The sequence below is a fragment of the Ambystoma mexicanum genome, chromosome 5q (genome assembly GCF_040938575.1).
Source record: "Ambystoma mexicanum isolate Mex_15411 chromosome 5q, UKY_AmexF1_1, whole genome shotgun sequence".
Classification (NCBI taxonomy): Eukaryota; Metazoa; Chordata; class Amphibia; order Caudata; family Ambystomatidae; genus Ambystoma; species Ambystoma mexicanum.
In genome coordinates this window covers 1228175173-1228194084 of record NC_090933.1, presented here as the reverse complement: position 1 = coordinate 1228194084, position 18912 = coordinate 1228175173, and positions in this window count along the sequence as shown.

The window sequence follows — 18912 nt, the reverse complement described above, 5'->3', positions numbered from 1 at the left end:
TTAGCAGGGCTGTGATATGTTGGAACATTTCGTTTGCGAAATGTGGGCCATTATCTGATCTTAATACTTCGCACACTCCCCACCTGGGGAAGACCTCTCTTACTATGAATTTGGCTGCTCTAAATGCATCTGGGTGTGAACAGGGCCCTGCTTCAATCCACCTAGAAAATGGGCATACTACTACAATCATGTATCTATTACCTTGACATATGTTGATCATATCAACATAGTCAATGTGGAGGTGCCGAAAGGGTCCTTCTGGCCGGGGTATGGTACCTCTTATTACTTTTAGGGTGTGACCGGCCGTAAACTGTTGGCATGTGAGACAATTGCTGATAAAATTTGAAACATGGGAATTTAACTCGGGACAGAACCAATCATCTCTAATTCGTGCTGCAATTATTTCCTTGCCTGTATGGGCTGGGTGATGTAATTGGCTCAGGGCGGTATTTAAAAGTGCCAATGGTATTACAACTTTCCCAGTACCACTCTGGCGCCATAGTGCGTCGGTTGGTGACATTGTACATCCTCTTTTTACCCATATTTCCTTTTCGGCCATTGGTGCTGCTGCTTGTAATTCCATAATCTGTGTGGCTGGGAGATGGGTATACCCTTCTCTTATTAACATCTCCCTAGCCATTCCCCTCCCTCTCCCTCTCTGTGAGTCTGTGGGGTCCCATATCTCACCAAAGTATGCAGCATATTTCGCATGTGCGTCTGCTGCTGCATTCCCTTTTGAGACATAGTCTTCACCATTGGTGTGTGCGGTGCATTTTACTAGGGCTAGCTCTTGGGGGTCGTTTATTACTTCAATTAGTTCAGCCAACAAGAGGGCATGTTGCACTGGAGTGCCGTCAGCTCTCCTAAACCCTCTTCTCCTCCATTTTGTTAACCCTGAGTGGACAGTGGATGTAACATATGCACTGTCGGAATATATTGTTACACGTTTGTCAAAACTTTCTTTCAATGCCAATATTAGTGCAACTAGTTCAGCGGCTTGAGCAGAGTAATGCTGTGGTAACTGTACACATTTCATAGCCACACACGCCGGAGCCTCCATCATTTTTACCACTGCTGCCCCAGTTCTCCTTATCCCATCTCCTTGATCAATAGTTGATGACCCATCAATAAACAAAAGCTCACCTCCCTCTAGTGCATTCTCTTCAACCTTTCTAGTACATGAATACATTTCATTTAGTTGGGTGCAGTCGTGGGCGTAATCTCCCTCCTCAATTATTTCTGCTAGAAATCTTGCAGGGTTAACAGTGCTACATCTAACAATCGCTAGTTCAGCCCTAGACAAAATGATCTCATAACCTGAAGCCCTTTGTGTCATTAGTGTGGACTTGGGTTTATTCAATATTGCAAATAATGCATGTTCCACAAACAGTGTAGTTGGACACCCCATGGTTATTGCTGATGCCTTTTCTACTGCAAAAGCAGCTGCAGCGAGGCCTTGTTCGCAAGGGAAGTGGCCTAACATCACGGGATCTAAGTGACCGCTATAAAACGCTACTGGTTTATAGCCCATGCTTGTTTTTTGAGCCAATACTGCTTTCATTACTGCTGAATCGCAATGTGAAAATATAAAAAATCGTCGCTCATAGTCTGGGGTTGCCAGTACTGGAGCTGTTGATATCGCGTCCTTTAATTCATCAAATGCCTCCCTCATTTCCATAGTCCACCCCAACCTTTTCTCCCCTTTATTTGCTTCCTTCAACCCCTCAAGCAGGGGTCCTATGTATGAGCTGTAATCAAACACCCATGCTCTACAGTAATTACATAGCCCCAAAAATTGCTGCAGTTCTCTCACAGTCTGTGGTATGGGAGTGCTTGATATGGCCTGTGCTCTTTGTGGTGCAATATTTCTTCCATGTTGGGATATCAGTTGGCCAATGTACAGTACCTGTTCCTGACAGTATTGTATTTTTTCCATGTCTACTTTATACCCTTTTTCAGCCAATATAGTCAACATTTTTAGAGAATCATCTCTGCATTTATTTTCATTTGTACTGCAAATTATTATGTCATCCACATATTGTAACACTGTGCTTTCCACCTCAACGTTACCCAAATCCATCTGTATAACTCTATTGAAAATTGAGGGTGATTCACAATACCCTTGTGGTAACCTGGTATGTTTCCATTTAGTATTTCGGTAAGTGAAACTTGTTAGATCTTGTGAGTCGGGGTGTAATGGTATTGAGAAAAAAGCATTCTTAAGATCTATTACTGTAAATCGTGATGCCTCTGCTGGGATGCCACACAGTATTGTGGCCGGGTTTGCTGTTACTGGATATTCTGCTTCCACTATGTTGTTCAAGGCCGTTATAGTTTCATATATGCCCTCATCTGCCTCTTTTGACAATGGGTACTGTTTTACTCTTGGTAGTATTGCACCTTTTTTCAATTTTATCCGTACACCCCCTATGCTTTTAATGCATCCTACGTCATAAGGGCTAATGGTCCATAATGATTTGGGCACTTTTGCCATATCCTCCTTAAAGAAGGGGACTGGGGTGCATGCAGGTGCCTCAAGTGCCATAGCAATTTTCTGCGCTATATGTTTGTGAGCCACTCGTAACCATATTTCTACACTCATCATGAACACCATTTCCCCCTCCTCTTTTTCTTCTGAAAACAGTTCCTCATCTGACACCTGGGTCAACCTACATCCTTCTGCTAGTGCAATCACTGCCCTCCATGCTCTTCCTTCTTTGTCTTGGGCGTGCACAGTAATATACTCAGCTGTTGTAATAATGCTTTCAATGTCTATTGCAAACACTTTTCCTTCCTGTTCATTAACAGGTGTTTCTGGTCGGAACAGGTAAGCTGCTGGCCTCCTCCATATTTTACCTTCTATCCCTGGCATCCATGCAATTGCCATGTCTGTCCCATACTGGAATATCGCGCCATCTATTGGTTCCGCCCTAATCGCTGTCTGCCCACAGTATGCTTGCATAATCTGTCGCGCTGCTAGCATGTTAATCCCAGGAGTAGAGCAAATTATACCATCCTCTGTAAAGGAGATTGTCATATTTAACCTATTCATTATGTCCCTCCCCAGTATATTTACTGGTGAGGCACTATAATACAATAGTGGAACTGACAGATCGTAATCTCCGATAGATAAGGGAACGTTATCAGTAAAAGGAACCAATCCTTTAGCCCCAGAAAATCCTTGGGTGTTCATGGCTTCGCCTGACATCTTAAATTTACCTTCCCTTATGCAAGACCGGGTTGCCCCGGTGTCAACAAGGAAAGATAATTTTTTGTCACCTATCGTTACCTCTATGCGTGGCTCCTCCGCACTATTAGGTGTTATTGACAGGATGGGACACACCAAGGCCGTCTGTGGGCTGTCCTATTGGGGGTACAATGATTGGCCATTTCCTGTGTAAGGGTTGTGTCCCAATACTGTCACCCTACCCAATTGTGTTTGTTCATTTTGGGGTTGTTGTGTTGTCACTATTTGTTGTTGTGGCAGTGGCTGTTGTTGTGTTAATTGCTGTTGCTGCAGTGGCTGTTGTTGTGTTAATTGCTGTTGCTGCAGTGGCTGTTGTTGTGTTAATTGCTGTTGCTGCAGTGGCTGTTCTTGCGATGGCCTAGGTTGTACCTGCTCATTCCATGCTGGTGTCCCTGGCCTGACCCTACACGTGCGTGACATGTGTCCTAGTATTCCACAACTCCAACACACTGGTGGTTCTCTGTTTTGCCATGGAAAGCTCCCTGTGTTGTCCTGGTATACCTGTTGCCCTGTGGGGTATGAACTTCCAACTCCCCCCACCTGCTGTTGGGTATTATATCCGTATCCTCTCCCTCTCATAAATCCACCTCTCCCTCTGTTATACCCATAATACCCAGCTCCTTGCATCTGGTACCCTCCTCCCACGTTTTGTGCTTGTAATTGTAGTGGCGGCATTTGCTGTATTATACTTTGTCGAGGTGCTATTAGAGTTGGGTCTTGTGCAGCCACTATTTGCGTGGGGCTTTGGGCCACTGTTGTGGGTGCAGTTATTAGTGCCCCTTCCATTGTATATTTAGTTAATTTTTTCTGTACTAGTTTGGCCTCTTCTGTTTTCCTGTCCTCTTCCTTTTGTTTCATTTTTCCTTGCCATATCCTGCAGTGATGTACTATTGTCAGCTGTATTTCAGGCCATGGTTTTACTTCCATTCCCACTACTTTCTTTAGTTGTTTCTGTACTCCTTCTGGGAGCCCCTGTACTAGTATATGATAAAATATGGCTGGTGTTTTATCCCATTGTTCTCTCGTTTCCATGCGCCACTTTTCTTGAATATCCTGTATATAATCAACGGGATCTTCATTCTCACGCATCTTACGGGAAGTGATTGCTCCTATATCTGATGTGTCTGGGTACTGTACTCTAAGTGCCTGCCATAGCGCATGTCTGCAGTTTGCAAATGGCGCCCCATCATGCGATGTGTTTGTTATTGTTATCCCATGGAATCCCGCTCTCTTCCAAATGTCGTCTGCTCTATCTCCTAATATTGATATTAACAGGCCTTTCACATCTCCTACTGCTAGTTTCTGCCCTGCGGTGTGTTTTTCCATTTCATATATCCACTTACCCGCACCTCCACTTAGTGATGGGAGCCTACATTTTATATTTTCCTTATCCGTATGCTTCCAAGGTACATACTGCGGTCTAACCCCTCCTCTCTCTAACAGTGGCATTAAGTTGTGTCCTATATCACCCTTTATGTTCCATAGTATTGGATCTTCACACCCCTCCTCCTCCCCTATTTCCCTTACCACATCAAATTCTTCCTTGCTACCCCTCCTCCTTCCTACCTCTCCTTCCCTTCCCCTTTTTTCGTCATCCTCTGTGCTTAATATGGGTATGCTTATCTGTCTGTCTTGCCTGCGGCTAGGGAGGTCTCTAAGCCGGCACGCATAAGGAGTCACTTCGTCCATGAATGGCGCAAGCTTTATTTTGCGCAGCGTGCGTGTGGTCGTTGAACATGTAGGGTGCGATGGGGGAGGGCGTGATGGAGATGGCGATGGTGTGGTTTCATGGGTTTGTTTTTCCACTAGTTTTTGCACCCTCTCCTCACCTTGTTCCAGCTCCTCCCTTCTCTTACGGATCCATGGCGAGTCTATATTGGTTCTAGTGAGGTACAGCTTATCTAAGCTTTCCCTTTCACTCTTTCTTCCTACCCTCTCTACTCCTTCTTCCTCCTCACTGCAAAAATCATTCATAGATGTTATCCCCCACTCTGTTCTTTTCCCCTTTACTGTTACTGTTTCTAAGTCTATTCGCTCCATTTCTCCTCTTCCTTTGTTATCAACTGTTCCCCCGGGTGTTGATGTTGTCGCTACTTCTCTACTTCTATATACATCCCCCCATTTTTCACTCTCCTTATTTCTCCCTCCTCTTTCCCCATCACTCCTCTCCTCCATTTCCCTACTATTTTCCTCCCTTTTCCTTTTTAATTCCTCCATCATTTCGTTGCTCATCTCTTCCAATATTCTTTCATCTTCTTTCCTTCTTTCCCATTTCACCCTTTCTCTTTCTATTGCTTTCTCTTCTTCATATTTCTTAGCTGCTTCTGATACTACCCTCCTCCTCCATAATTCCAATTCCCTTTCCTTTTCCTCTTCTTCCTTCTTTTTTTCTCTCAATACTACTCTTGACACCCTTTCTGCTGCTGTTCTTACCCTTCCATCTTCTATCCTTCGCTCCTCATTTTGTTCCCTTAATTTGTCCAATTCGTTTTTACCCTCTTTCCTTTTCCTCACTCTCTCCTTTTCCCCCCTCTCAAGCTGTGTTAGTAATTCATTCTGCTCATCCCTTAGTTTTGCCAATTTTTCCTCCAAAATCTCTTCTCTTTGTGTTAGTAGCTCCTCCCCCTTCATCTCACTCTCCCTTCTACTATCCTCGCCTGTTCTCTTTACAACCTCCCTTTCTTCTCCCGTTAGTGAACCCCGTAATTTTAATAATATCTGTGCAGCTACCCACTCATCATGTCCTATCTCTACAATCTGTTCTTCTCCAATTCTCCCCTCCCCCACTATCTTCCTGTGAGCCACATATGGTGGAGGGCTGTAAGCCGGGTTCGAGTATCCTTCAGCCGCCCTTAACTGTCCTTCCATTTCTCCTAGTTCTCTTAAGGGGTACAACCCTTCTCTCTCAGTTTTCACTCCCGGTGTTATGGGTATCTCGTTGCTCGGTTCCTTTTTTATGTCTTTTAAGGTGTCAATCTTTTCTCTTCCCTCTCCTTCGTTTTCCTCGTTCTTTTTCCTTTCACACCCCTTTCCCCCATCCGTTCCCTCCTTTATAATCTCCTTTACTTCCGGTGTTTCTCCCACAGAGAACATTCCATTTGGTCCTGGTCGGGATCCCTGGAACATCCTCCATAAGTTAAACACCTCCATATGGCTCGCCAACTTCTTCCCCTTGTATGTATTATGCAGATGGTTTAGCAATGAATGTTGGGCATAAGGATCGAAACTACCATTAGGCGGCCATGGTGTTAACATTTTGTTATCCGTCCCCTGGGTCCACTCTATGCTGTACTTAATTAATTTCTCCCTATGGGGTGGCAGTGTTGTGCATATGTGTTGTAGTGGGGTAGTGAGGGTGTTCCCCCACCCTCCTGGCCCTTTCCCAGATGACATACTTGTGCCCTACTTGTTACTCCTCCCTTCGTTATCAGTTTACAATTTACGACCTTATATTGTTTACCTGGCCCCGTAAGTGTGGGGACTTACGACAATCCTTTAAAAGGTATGCAATAATAGTAAAAAAAAAAAAAAAAAATAATAATAATAATAAACAAAACAAGAAATAATAAAACACAAATATATATATATGTATAATTTTGTATTGTATGTTCCTTCCCCTACGGCCCCCTGCGGCCGAAGCGCACGCAGCCCCCTGTGGCTGCGTACCCCTTACGACGATCTTATACAGTCGTCTTTATTCCTCGTTCTCCTCCCCCTTTTACATTGGCCGTGGCTGGCGTTCTCCGTGCTCAGCCACGCCCCTCTCCCCTTCTCCTCTTCCAATCCACTCGTTTATTGTTTATCTTCTTATCCACTCCCTCATCATTTTTCTCTTCCCCACCGCCTTCAAAACTCAATCTTCCTTGTGCTCGTGATATCCTATAAAATCCCTACTGGTGACGTCACCGATGTCTCTACGCTACTAGTACAATCTCATCATTAGTTTCAAAATACACTTGCAATTTATCCCCACTAACCCTACAGCTGTCTTCCTGTCTCTCCTGGAACAAGGTAATCTCATCAATAATATAATTGGACTGCACACGCTGCGTCGCCTCGCGTGTGATACGCCCCTCAACAGGAGGGCTTAACCAGCCAACTATCTTCCGTATTTGGCAACTATGCAACTAGCTACCCCCTACAGGGAAACGTCATCTACCTATCGAGTTTCTTGCTCGAACAATAGGAAACCTCATCTACCTATCGAGTTTCTTGCTCGACCAATAGGAAACCTCATCTACCTATCGAGTTTCTTGCTCGAACAATAGGGAACCTCATCTACTCATTGATCAATAAATGCCAAATCGTAGGAAACCACACACGCCCACCCCTACACGTTAGTCGCGATTTAGGCCAATCAGTGTCTACGAGCGACCACACGTGATGTTTTCGTGCTTTTTCACGTCACTGCTCTCGCACTCTTTTCACTCTCTTTCATTCCATTGACAACACTATATTGTCAACCCTTCGCCGCGCACCTGTGCAACACCTCCCTCCTCCCTTATTTAATTCCTCCCCCCTCCCTCACAATTTCGCATTGCTCGTTGTGTGTGCCATGCTCACCAAGTTCTCTCGATGCAGGGCCGCTCGACTGCGTGCACCCCTCCAAGCGGCTCGCCACCTCCCCTCGTCTGGACCACGTCTGGACACTCGCCAACCGCGGGCGGGATACTTCTCAACCGGCTCCCGAGGGCCAATATCCGGATTGCGCTGTCCGGTCTTCTCGCGGCTCCGCGATGGTCCTGTAGTCCTCAGAAGGGGGCAACGGCAGAGGGGGCCGCGCCGCCGGGCCTCCTCGCAACGGGAGTGCCTGGAAAAAGTAAAAATAAAAGTCGATCTTAAACAGATCTCAGCAGTGCCTCCAACTTGTCGGGGGGAAATTCTGCCGGGGTCGGCCGGACCGTCCGCAGACCTTCAGGCAGGGAGGCCCCAACTCCTCCCGTGTGTATCCCAGATAAGATGAGATAGAGTATGAGACGCACACAAGGAGCAAGGTGACTCTGCTGTTTATTAGACAAAACGGCAGGGATGGGTCAAGGAGCGCACGCGTTCGTCCTGACACACACACAATTGTGGGGCTCGCAGGCCCTTTTTACTGTATTATGACGCGCTACTTGCGTCACTTCAGAAAGTTAACAAAAAACCTATTGCCACTCTTAATTGGATGTTCGAGTGGTAGGATTAGTATAGCACACATATAGAGAAAGATATTAGTGGATACGGTGTAGTCAGGTGGTATATCTGGGTTGTCCCTACAATAAGATACATGAAAATTGTTACATGAAGGCTCCTGAGGATTGGCTAAATGTGCTGGCGTCAGTGATAAGAGCCCCAAGTTCTGATTGGTGCACCCGTGAGCTCCCCAGCCTGGGACCACCGTCGTTCCCAGCTCTCGGTGTACCTGTAAGTTGCAACAATGTTTCACTATGGGTACATGCAGACAATGTGAGGACTTATTCATAGCTAGACGGGGTACCGTTCCCACCGTTGCAAATGTCCATTGAGCCTTTCAAGTGTATCTGCCAATGTCTCGTAGCGAGGGATCCAGACGCCTCTGTTCTCCAGGGTTTGGCATCTCATCAGGTTCGGCTTGATCACGTGGGAAGGGACCGTGAAAGAGGCATAATTCTGCACAATTAATATTGTTTTTCTACTGTGCGTCTGCTTTAATTTGTCGGTGTGACTTTAACGTTGGTGCGCGGAGTGCGAGATTGCAACATCGTGCCTTTGATGATTTGCTCTTGGAACGTGGGTTTGCAACATTGCGACCTTGGCTGGTTGCTTTGCCAAGCTCATTCTGTAGGATCAGCAACTGACTTTTGTTTTGTTGATGTCCACGGGAGCTCTTGTTTGAGGCCTACTTTGGCCCGGTGCATAAGTTGTTTGTTTGGTGCACAGGTGCTTTAGGTTATAGGAGCATGTAATTCCATAATCGGTATTGTCTTTATCATATTTCTCATCGTTGTACCTGGTTTCAAAGAGAAGCGTGAGCAAGCTAAATAAAAGTTCATGACGCGTCTTGCGTTTCTGCATTCTGAAAGCCTATATGAAAATAATAAAGATGCACGTCCGTGAATATGCCTGTCGCCTACGTCATAGCACTGAGTATATTCTTCGTGTAGGTTGGTGTGGGAATGTCCAGTGTGTATATTTGTACAGATGTGCTTCCCGTTGTCTAGGTCGTCATGGCATCTCTAACGACGTGTAGGTTTTAGTCTAGTTGATGCGTGCCGCAGGTGTCGGCATGGCCAGTGCGGGCTGCTGGGCAAGCAGATGGACACACCCGTATGTTCCTGTACCAGGGTACCTGGTCGTCTGGCAAATGGGCAAACTCTTCTCGTGGCGGGTGTTTGGGTCGTGACCCTCTAGGCCAAGCGCGAGAGGTGAAGGACGGGAGCCTGGTTTTCCATTCTCCCACTTCAGAAGTATTAATGTTGACATTTACTTCGACAGTGTCTTGCTGTAAGCTTGTGATACATTCAGAGAAGGATGAGGTCAGGATCAGTTTCTTAGGAGTAAGGCAAATTACCTTTGGAGATCAAAGAATCAATAATTCATGTCCTACACCTTAGACCTAAGAGCAGTGTGGGTTCTTCAATGCATGCGTCCTGTCAGGTTTTGGTGCAGATTTCTGTGAATGAAAACGTTCTAATTGTATTCTGTGCCAATTGGAAGGAATCATGGCAGTAAGAGTTAATTTTTCTTTGGTTAGTTTGTTCTTCCCCTTTGGAGTGTTGCAAGCAAATTCCTTTGAGCTCCAGCCTAACAGTGGTCCTCATTATAAGTTTGCTGGTCCGGTAACAACAGTACCAGTAAGCTTGCCGGTACCGTTGTTACCTGACCGGCAAACTACTAGGTGTGCTCGCGGGTGCCTTCCCACCTGCCAGCATTGGCTTGGAGGGTGTACCGGCACGTGCAAGCAGGGCATGTCAGATGCACCGGCACCATTTTAAATGGTGCCGGTGCATCCGACCTCCCCATTCCCATTGAGCCCTATGGGACTCAAGTGGGAATGGGGAGCATTTTTTTCCGGCACCCGCGAATGTGCAATTACCGGGTCCGGCGGGGCTGTAATGACCCGACCATTGCCCATTCCCTGGTGCTGAAAAAAAATCACAAGTTTGGCGGCAGTCTGCCGGTTTTACAGGTAAGGCTACTGCCAAACTTGTAATGAGGCCCATTCCATTTTGGGGTCAGCTAATTGACAATCAAACCATATACACTCTATTAGGGTTGTATTCAGTTTGTTTGTTATGTGAAGTCAGTAATATTTCAGAGATCGAAAAATACTGCAGTTTACGATAAGATAAATGAAAAATATGTGTGAACCATTCACTTGCACTACCAATGAGGTAAGAGTGTGGATTAGCAAATCAGTTTGGATCGACTCATGGCTTAGGACTTCAAGATGCATTGTATGAGCTGGTAGTCTGACCAGAAGAGAAGGGAGATGGTGATATCTTTAATGGTGCACTTCCAGGTAAACAGACCACCCAGTGTGTGACTGTGGCAATTTGGTGGGGCCCTCGATCAGTTGGGTGAGGCTAAGGTGTGTCGTGTTGTACACAAATTCAATGGGCAGGCAAATACTGTAATCCTCTAGCAAAACACTGGGTCCTCTGACCTTCATGTTCTTGTATGAGTTGTTGGCGAGATAATATGCATGCATTCAAATATTATATTAGGGTCATGCACATGGGGTGGGGGTTATGTTACTAGGGCTAGGATGCTTGCACTGGCATTGATGCTGCATTTAACCATTTTACACACACACACAAACATTTCACTGGATGGTTCATTGCCAGAGCTCCTGATGCCTTGTGAGTGTGGTTCTGAACTCAAATTCTGAAATTCTCAGGGTTGAGAATGTCCAATAAGGGGGAAAAATAAGATGAGAAGCATGTTTCGGTGAAAGTAAGATGTGATATTTTGTTTCACTCAATACATTTGTGATATAAGGAGGCCTTTCTGCATACAGATTGCTAATTGATATTGCCAAAAGGGAGGTTTTGTGGGTCTATACGGAAATGGAATTTCATAGGATATAGAAGCATTTGAGATGTGGACGAGGGCTGCCAAACATGGTACCTCTTCATGAAGGGGCAGGAGAGGGAGAGCAGATGTACACGTTTCAGTTCTGGGGTATTTAGAATGATGGAACTAGCGTATCTCTGTAGTCTCTTCAGTTATTCAATAGGGTATTTTTCAGCTAGTGTCTAAGTGATGGAGACAGGATATTTTGTGTCTGGAAAAGTGTACTGGAAATATTGGAAAATGTTCACTCATAAGTGGTGCGGGTTGTTTTTTGAGAGTGGATGGGTGGAAATGTTCTTTCCAGGTATGTGAGTGGTTGTAGGATTAGTAGGATGTCATTCCAGGATGTGATGTGCTTCTTGAGGAAAGTCCAGAGTTGTGATTTAAGGTGGCTTAAATGTTCTGCTAAGGATGGAGAGGTGTGGTTCGGCTTGGATCATGAAACATCTGTACCCACTGATAATGTAAATTGTTGGGCTGTTGGCAGGTCCCCTGAATGGTAATCTGATACCCACATGTGACTTAACTCACATGTGGGTTACTAGGAGCATTCTGAGTAGGTAGAACCACTATTTTCTTCTGGAAGGGAAGAATTGCAGGTGAATTGTGGTGTTACCTGCATTAGGGTAATGGTAATAATAGGCAATGGGGTATTCAGGCAACGCATGCAGTATGTTATTCTTAAATCCATTTTCACATCTTTAGCAGCTAATGCAATGTGGTTATAGAATCCCCAAATGATAGGGGCTCAGGGAAGCATTTCTAAGATTACTCATTTGTGGCAGAATAAATTGCAGTCAGGCAACCGCAGTAGCTGCCGCTCCCCAGAGACAATTGGGTTTGTGCAGGACCTAATGGTCCTGGAAGTGCTGTTTGCAAGGGGGTGGGCTCTCCACAAATGGAGTGATTGTGAATGACCAAGGCAACAGGGGATGATAAAGACAAGGATAAGTGATAGCTGACTATTAATGCAAGAATCTATGGGGCATTGACATACAACTAAGGGAAATGATTTTAAAAAAAAAGAGCTTACTATCAGTGCGCAGCAGCATGGTGGTCTGGCTTAAAGGGCCTCTTGATGGGTCCCAGTGTTGGTTGGGTGTTAGGCGTGGTCATAGTAGTGGACCCAGTCGAACACAGTTCCTTTTTAAACAAGACAATTGAGGATACTGGAGCTTGGGTTAGTTATATATGCTTGGGGTTCAAATAGGACATAAGAGGATGTATGAGGGCAACTCTATGGACCTCTTTGTCAATTTTTTTTTTTTTAGACAATTTGGCATGTTACAATAAGTTGAAAGGACCATTACTGGAGCATACCCATGTTGAAGAATGCAGTGACTATGGGCATTTAGTGAGAAAGGTACCGGCAAAACACCATCCACGGTGGTGGGTTTCGTCCTTGTAAAGCACTGACAAATACTTTTTGTAAGGCATCAGACAAGCATTACCAAGAGCCAACATTTAGGCATTTGAAAATGCAATTGAAACATCCATGGGTGTTGCTAGGTCTAGAAAAGATCCAGGGCTACGCTTATGTCTGGACTGTCGGACTCAAGCTAGTTAGCCTTTTGGTTTTAGCCCCTGAGTTTCTATCCTGGGCTACAACCCAAAGACCAGGGGCTATAGCCCCCTCGGCTTCCCCTAGCAATGCCTCTGGAAATGTCTGCTAGAAAGAAAAACTGCTAGTTCATAGAGAAAGAGTCCAAAGCATGATGCCTTCCATTCAACTGAGCTTTTAGTGTATCCCATAAGAAAGACATAAGAAAATGATCTCCACCCAGAGCACTGACAGCATTATCTAAAATCAGGCCTTCATGCTTTGTTGCTGTCCATACATGCTTCATAAACACTCACTATTTGCGATTTGTGATGATGTACCGACTTTGCACGGTGACAGGGCTTGCTCATACATCCTGCCCATTGATGTAGTGGATTGAGTAAAAGTAAGACAACCATCGTTTCCAGGAAATTGTGTGCATTGATAACCTCTTATTCTCCATCAGGATATTGGACTCTCTGGCCCCAGAAAGAACAGTGTGTGAGATTTGAACAGAGAGGTCTTTGTGTGTGCTATTAATTGCCTCTGTAGCCTACTACTGTCTGACTTGCACATAGGTTGAAAGGGGGCTAAGCAAGATTATCAAATGATTACCTTTTGTCTTATGTTTTGAAATCAAGTCCCTGAACGCTCACACCAGAGAGAATACAAACTGCTAGGGAAGAAGGGCCAAGTCGATCTTGTAAGTATAACACGTTTTTAATCTCACACACAGATGAGAGCAACAGCAAAGAACTCTTCTGCTAGGAACGTTCTGCCGAAAATTAGTACAAGCCGAATCTTATAAAGCAAAACATTGTTATACATGATGCAATACATAGGGTAAAGTCACATGTGGCTGGTTGGTGTGTGCCTATACATGATCGACCTGTTCCATAAGGGATGCCATGCTGTTGGTTCCAGCCCATTCCAGTTGTCTTCCATTACGTGAATGCTGCAGTGATTATCTTCTTCTCATGTCGAAGGTCAGAAAACAAAATCATTATATTCCTACCACACAACTATTTTATCACTCATACTGTGCACTTGGCAGGCCCTAAAACAGGCATAAAGGAGGTTCTGGGGCACTCTAACCTTCACACACCCATTTCACTCACTCCTCTCAATGGCATCCAGCTCAAAGGTCTACACCCTCGTTTTGAACCATAATTTAACCAGCCCAGCACCTAATAATACAAATCACACGATTGTCGCTTCAACAATTGTTACTTTGGGGTTGGTGGTCATAGGGCACCTGGTGCCATGGAATTTAGAGGTCTTACGTTTTAGTCAGTTATATGGGCTATAATTTGTGGTCAACTGGGTATGGGCCGGGTCATGCTTTCGCCAATGTGAGGTAACATGCACACCAGGCGCCGGTGTTTGTTCGCAACCTTGTAGGGCACATTCCTCTTGAACATCTTTGCAACCCTGTTAGAACAACGAATAGGCATTGTGGCCGTTAAGGGTGTGGGCTGCCGCATGGGAGCTCAGACATAACTGGGGATTTCTCTTGTCTCGTGATTTGGGCCTTGTGCATACATTTCTGCATTTACTGTGCAGGCCTTCCCTTCTACCTGTGGTTACTTATATCTACGCAAAATCACAATTCGGCTTCTGCCTTATGCTGTACTATGTGGTTAGACTATATTTGGTTATATTTAAGTAGGGTCTTGTTAAACTGGGAGGTGGTTCTCTCACTGCCCCCGCCACCCCCTTCACCCATTACAGTGCTTCGAATGCATCTCGCCTCACTCTAAAGCACCTAGGGGGTTGGAGCGGGCTGCCCCCTTCCCAAAAGTTTTCATGACTATTTTCTATAGGGTCATCACATTATCTGTCGAAACTTTGTGAGTCTCTGATAACACACATTGCTGCTTCAATAGTAAATGTAGGCACACAGAAATGGACGTGTTTACTACTGTGAAGTTCTTATTTTCCATGAATCAGCTTGTGCCATAGCGATATGGCAAATTTAAAGGGCAGAATTAAATAGGCAACTCTTGGTTGGTCATTTAATACATGTCAATTTCAGTGCTAGAAATGAACTCTTGGTTCTGCTGCTCTGCTACCTTGGAAGGTCAATGGTATCTGAGGCTGATGAGCTGGTATTAGTCAATTGTTAGGGATATTGATGAGTGCTGTGAGTAATGAGCTCTTTTGCTGTTAACCTTTAGCCTAGCGTTAGCGCATGGCGTCTTCAATGCATTAATCCTTAATTATTTTATTTACTTGGGAATATAAGTGAGGCATTCAGTGCTCGAGAATTGAAGCTCAAGCACGCCCCATCTGCTGAAAAAAATAAAATATTACACTAAATATGCACATGCATCTCCTGTGGGCGTAGCTACAGGTAACACATGCTACTCCCATGTTGTCCACTTATCTATTGAAAGCAAGAGGGTTTTCACCTCATTCAAGTTTTAGTAAATCGGTGTGCTTGATATTAATCAATGTTTGTTGACATATGTTAGCCTCGTTTTTTTCAATGAAGAATAAGAAAAATACAGTGACCCATGCGTTGGGTCAAAGGTCATATGACGCCACTTCCTGTGATGTCATGTTAGTCAATAGTTCTGTGATGACTCTTACGGTTCCCTTATCGTCTGTGTGAAATGTTGCCACTGGAAAAACAATACCTATGACATATCCAAAAATATTAAATGAAAAACACAGTAGAAGGAAGGCAAGAAACTGCAATCTGATTTACACGCTAAAGTGAATATAAAAAAACTGCGAGGTATGCCTTTAACCTCCAAATACCATAGAATTACCTTACAATACAAAAATGTTAAACAAATTGCATGTTCCCACAGGTGAAGAGATCCAATCAACACAGTAATCAGAATAACAACCCAACCACAACACATAAAAAAAACCACCCAAACAGATGTACATTCCCATAGCTGCCAGGTTTCTCAGTTCCATTCCTGATAATTCGAGCCAGTCCTGATTTTTGTTTCCAAATGCATGCTGAACGTATAGTCTATTTTTTTGTTTGTTTTTGCCATTGCAAGAATGGGCCTACACGTCCAAGGATGTAGTTGGGAAAAAAAGCAGAACTGGCTCGAGGAGTAATGCATGGAAGTTGGCAATTTAGCAGCGACGGCATTCCTGAACATTGACAAAGGATGCTTACTATATGATATGTGCAAGGTACTGGGAACATTGTATCCAAATTAATTTGCAGATTTCCCAGCTGTGAAATAGACACGTCTGCATCCGCTGTGTGCATGAGGAGTTTAACTATACAGAGGCGCCCCCGATTGGCTTAATCCATGTGCATATTTATAGGTGTTTGCAACCTCAGGGGCTCCCAACACTATTTTCAGGTGGGCCCTTGCATTGGATGTTGCACCATAGAACAGACTATAAATATGCAGCCATTTTCACCCGCTAAAAATGACCTGTTAGAGGAAAACAATCACCAACTAATTGCACACTGGATAGTCACTATCCTGGCCTCATTTCTTTTCATCCACTTTGTTTCACAACTAAAATATGAGAAACCCTGGAAAATGATGGACTCTCACACTGATGTGGCGCCATGCATAGTCTGGCATTTGTACTGAGACAAATGCAAACGCTGATGTATTATCCAACTGGGTTTCAACTCCTTGATGTAAGGAAGTAAATTGTTAGTTACTGCAGAACACTGACTCTGTTGTGACATCCAAGCCTGTCCAAAATGGTTGGGCGGAAACCTAAACACCAGAAGAGATCAGCCTTTTTGACAAATTGAGGTGATCCAAACCTTATCAGTGACTCAGCCATGTGGACTTTGATTGTGTGATAAATCTTTTTAGGCTGAGGATGCGGTAGAAGTTTCAAAGTTCATTCGAGGGAAGATGTTTCAGTTCATAGAGTGGTAGAAAATTAACAGGATTTAGTTGATTGAGAGATGTAGAAAATCAAAATAGGCTTCATGGTCTATGTCAAAAATTAAAATAGAAGTTAGCTGAGTCAAAAATGGGAAATTGAAGTAGGATAGGATAGTCGATCCTTTTGTCACTTCAATTGATTACTACCTACCATTGACCAAAGTGCATGACGTAATTGCAAATGACAGTGTGAGAAGAAGAACGCCAGCAAATTGTTTGGTGGGATAGGAAATTCGATTACATTCATTGGCCCTACATCAGTGTAACATTTTCTAGTGGCCAGGCCACAGTCTTTGCTTGCAAAATTGCAAATTGCAATTCTGAGAATTCTGTTGGTGCATTCAGTGTCAATAACTGAGTGTGTTGCCTTTTAATGGCCAGATTCAATACTAGTTGCAGAGAAAGACTGATGAATGTAATATTCAGTGCCTATAATTGAGAGTTTCACCTTGTAACGCCCCTTCTTAATAGTAGTGGCTGAGAAAAAGTTAAACCTTATTGGTAGGCAATAGTAGTTTATATTCAGTGCCTGCAAATTACTGGACTATTCTTTAAACCAAATAATAGTTTCAGAGAGCAAATCGTATTTTTCCTTTTTCAGTTTTGCAACGAAGACCCATTGCCATGATCTGGAGACATCTGGTGGAGGAGAGAGAGTGGGTCTGGTGCCTGTGCAACTTGTTGGATGATGGGCCCTAGCTTGGTATGGGGAGGAATCCTATCTGAGGGGTAAGAAATGTGAGGCGGACAACTTTGTCAAGGTTTTTCAACAAATGCCATTTTATGAAATAAGAAGGTTGCAACACGCCTCAATATCCCAAACCTGACATGGATTTTCCCTGCCTAAAATAAACTAAAGGAAGCACTCTAACAAGGGATATTTGTCCCTCACTCTAATACATAAATAACTAAGGTAATGCATGACAGTACAAAAGCAACAAAAATGATATAACAATTGAATACATAATGTTACACAAAGTCTCTTCACATAACCTTGGTGAAAACCCCTTCCTCAGATTTAAGCAGATTTCTGTTCCACAGTTTCAAAAAGTAAAAAGGGAAATCCTGGTTTGCAGCAAAGTTCTAACACAGTTCTTTGCAACCTCAGCTTGACAACAGAAAGTTCCAACACTCCAGTGATTCAACAAAGAAAATAGAAGGTTCTTTCTCTTCCTTGAACAAGATTTATCCACTTCAAATAAAGAAAATGTTCACCGTTCATAAATAGCAACAATAATTGTCTTGTTCAGGATGATTTGCCACACCTGAGGAGTTCTAGCAGTTTTACAAATTCTTTCTTCAGCACCACAAGCAACATACACTGTCTTTGGCAGTATCATGTTATAGCACTTTGCCAACTTCTACCTGGTTTACTTTATGCTAGGCCTACTAGCTCAATCACCCTGGTGTACACACATGCCAAGCCTACCCCTGTAAAGGTTTGCCAAAGAGTATAGTCCCCTACCATGAAAAGCGTTTCACAACAACACGTGCTTTTATGGTTAAGATCAACTGACAAGAAGTTCACAACAGCTTCACAATATTTAAACATTTTGCAGCTTCAAACATTTAAAAACTCTTCAGATTTGCACTGGTGCTCTTTAATACTCTTCTGCAAATGATGCTCCTGTCCTTCTGAATAACCTTTTCCAGAAGGCCAGCCATTTAGCCACGTGTGTTTCCCCACTGCATAACTTACCCAATACTGACAAGGATAGGGTCTTATTCTGCTTCTGCCTTGGCTTTGGCAATGTGGGTGTATACCTACTTTTGTTATATGCTGTACAAAATATGGGAAACAAGTTTCACAATTTATGGACCTTTCATTGGTCCCCTTTTGCCTTTGGCAATATCTGTTAGATTTGAATTGCCTTGATTTTGGTCTCTCTTATCTTGGGCAATGGTTGCATACATTACATCTTAACAATATCGCCCCATTGGGTTTCTGGGTTCTCCACAAACTCGCACGCTTAAAATGATAGTAATTTAGTTTTGTCATATTTGGCCTTTGCTTATTTTTAACTGTTTACTTGATGAACACCTGCCTTGAACATGCGAGCGGTCTCGGAGCACTCCGGGGTCACTACCAGCTTGTGAACTAACCGGGTAAGACATGTGAGTCCGATCCCCTCGCTGCTTGCAGGAGGTCTGCTTCTGTGGCTCATCGTGACCCGGCAAACTGCTTCTCCTGGTAAGCCGTTGCCCACGCC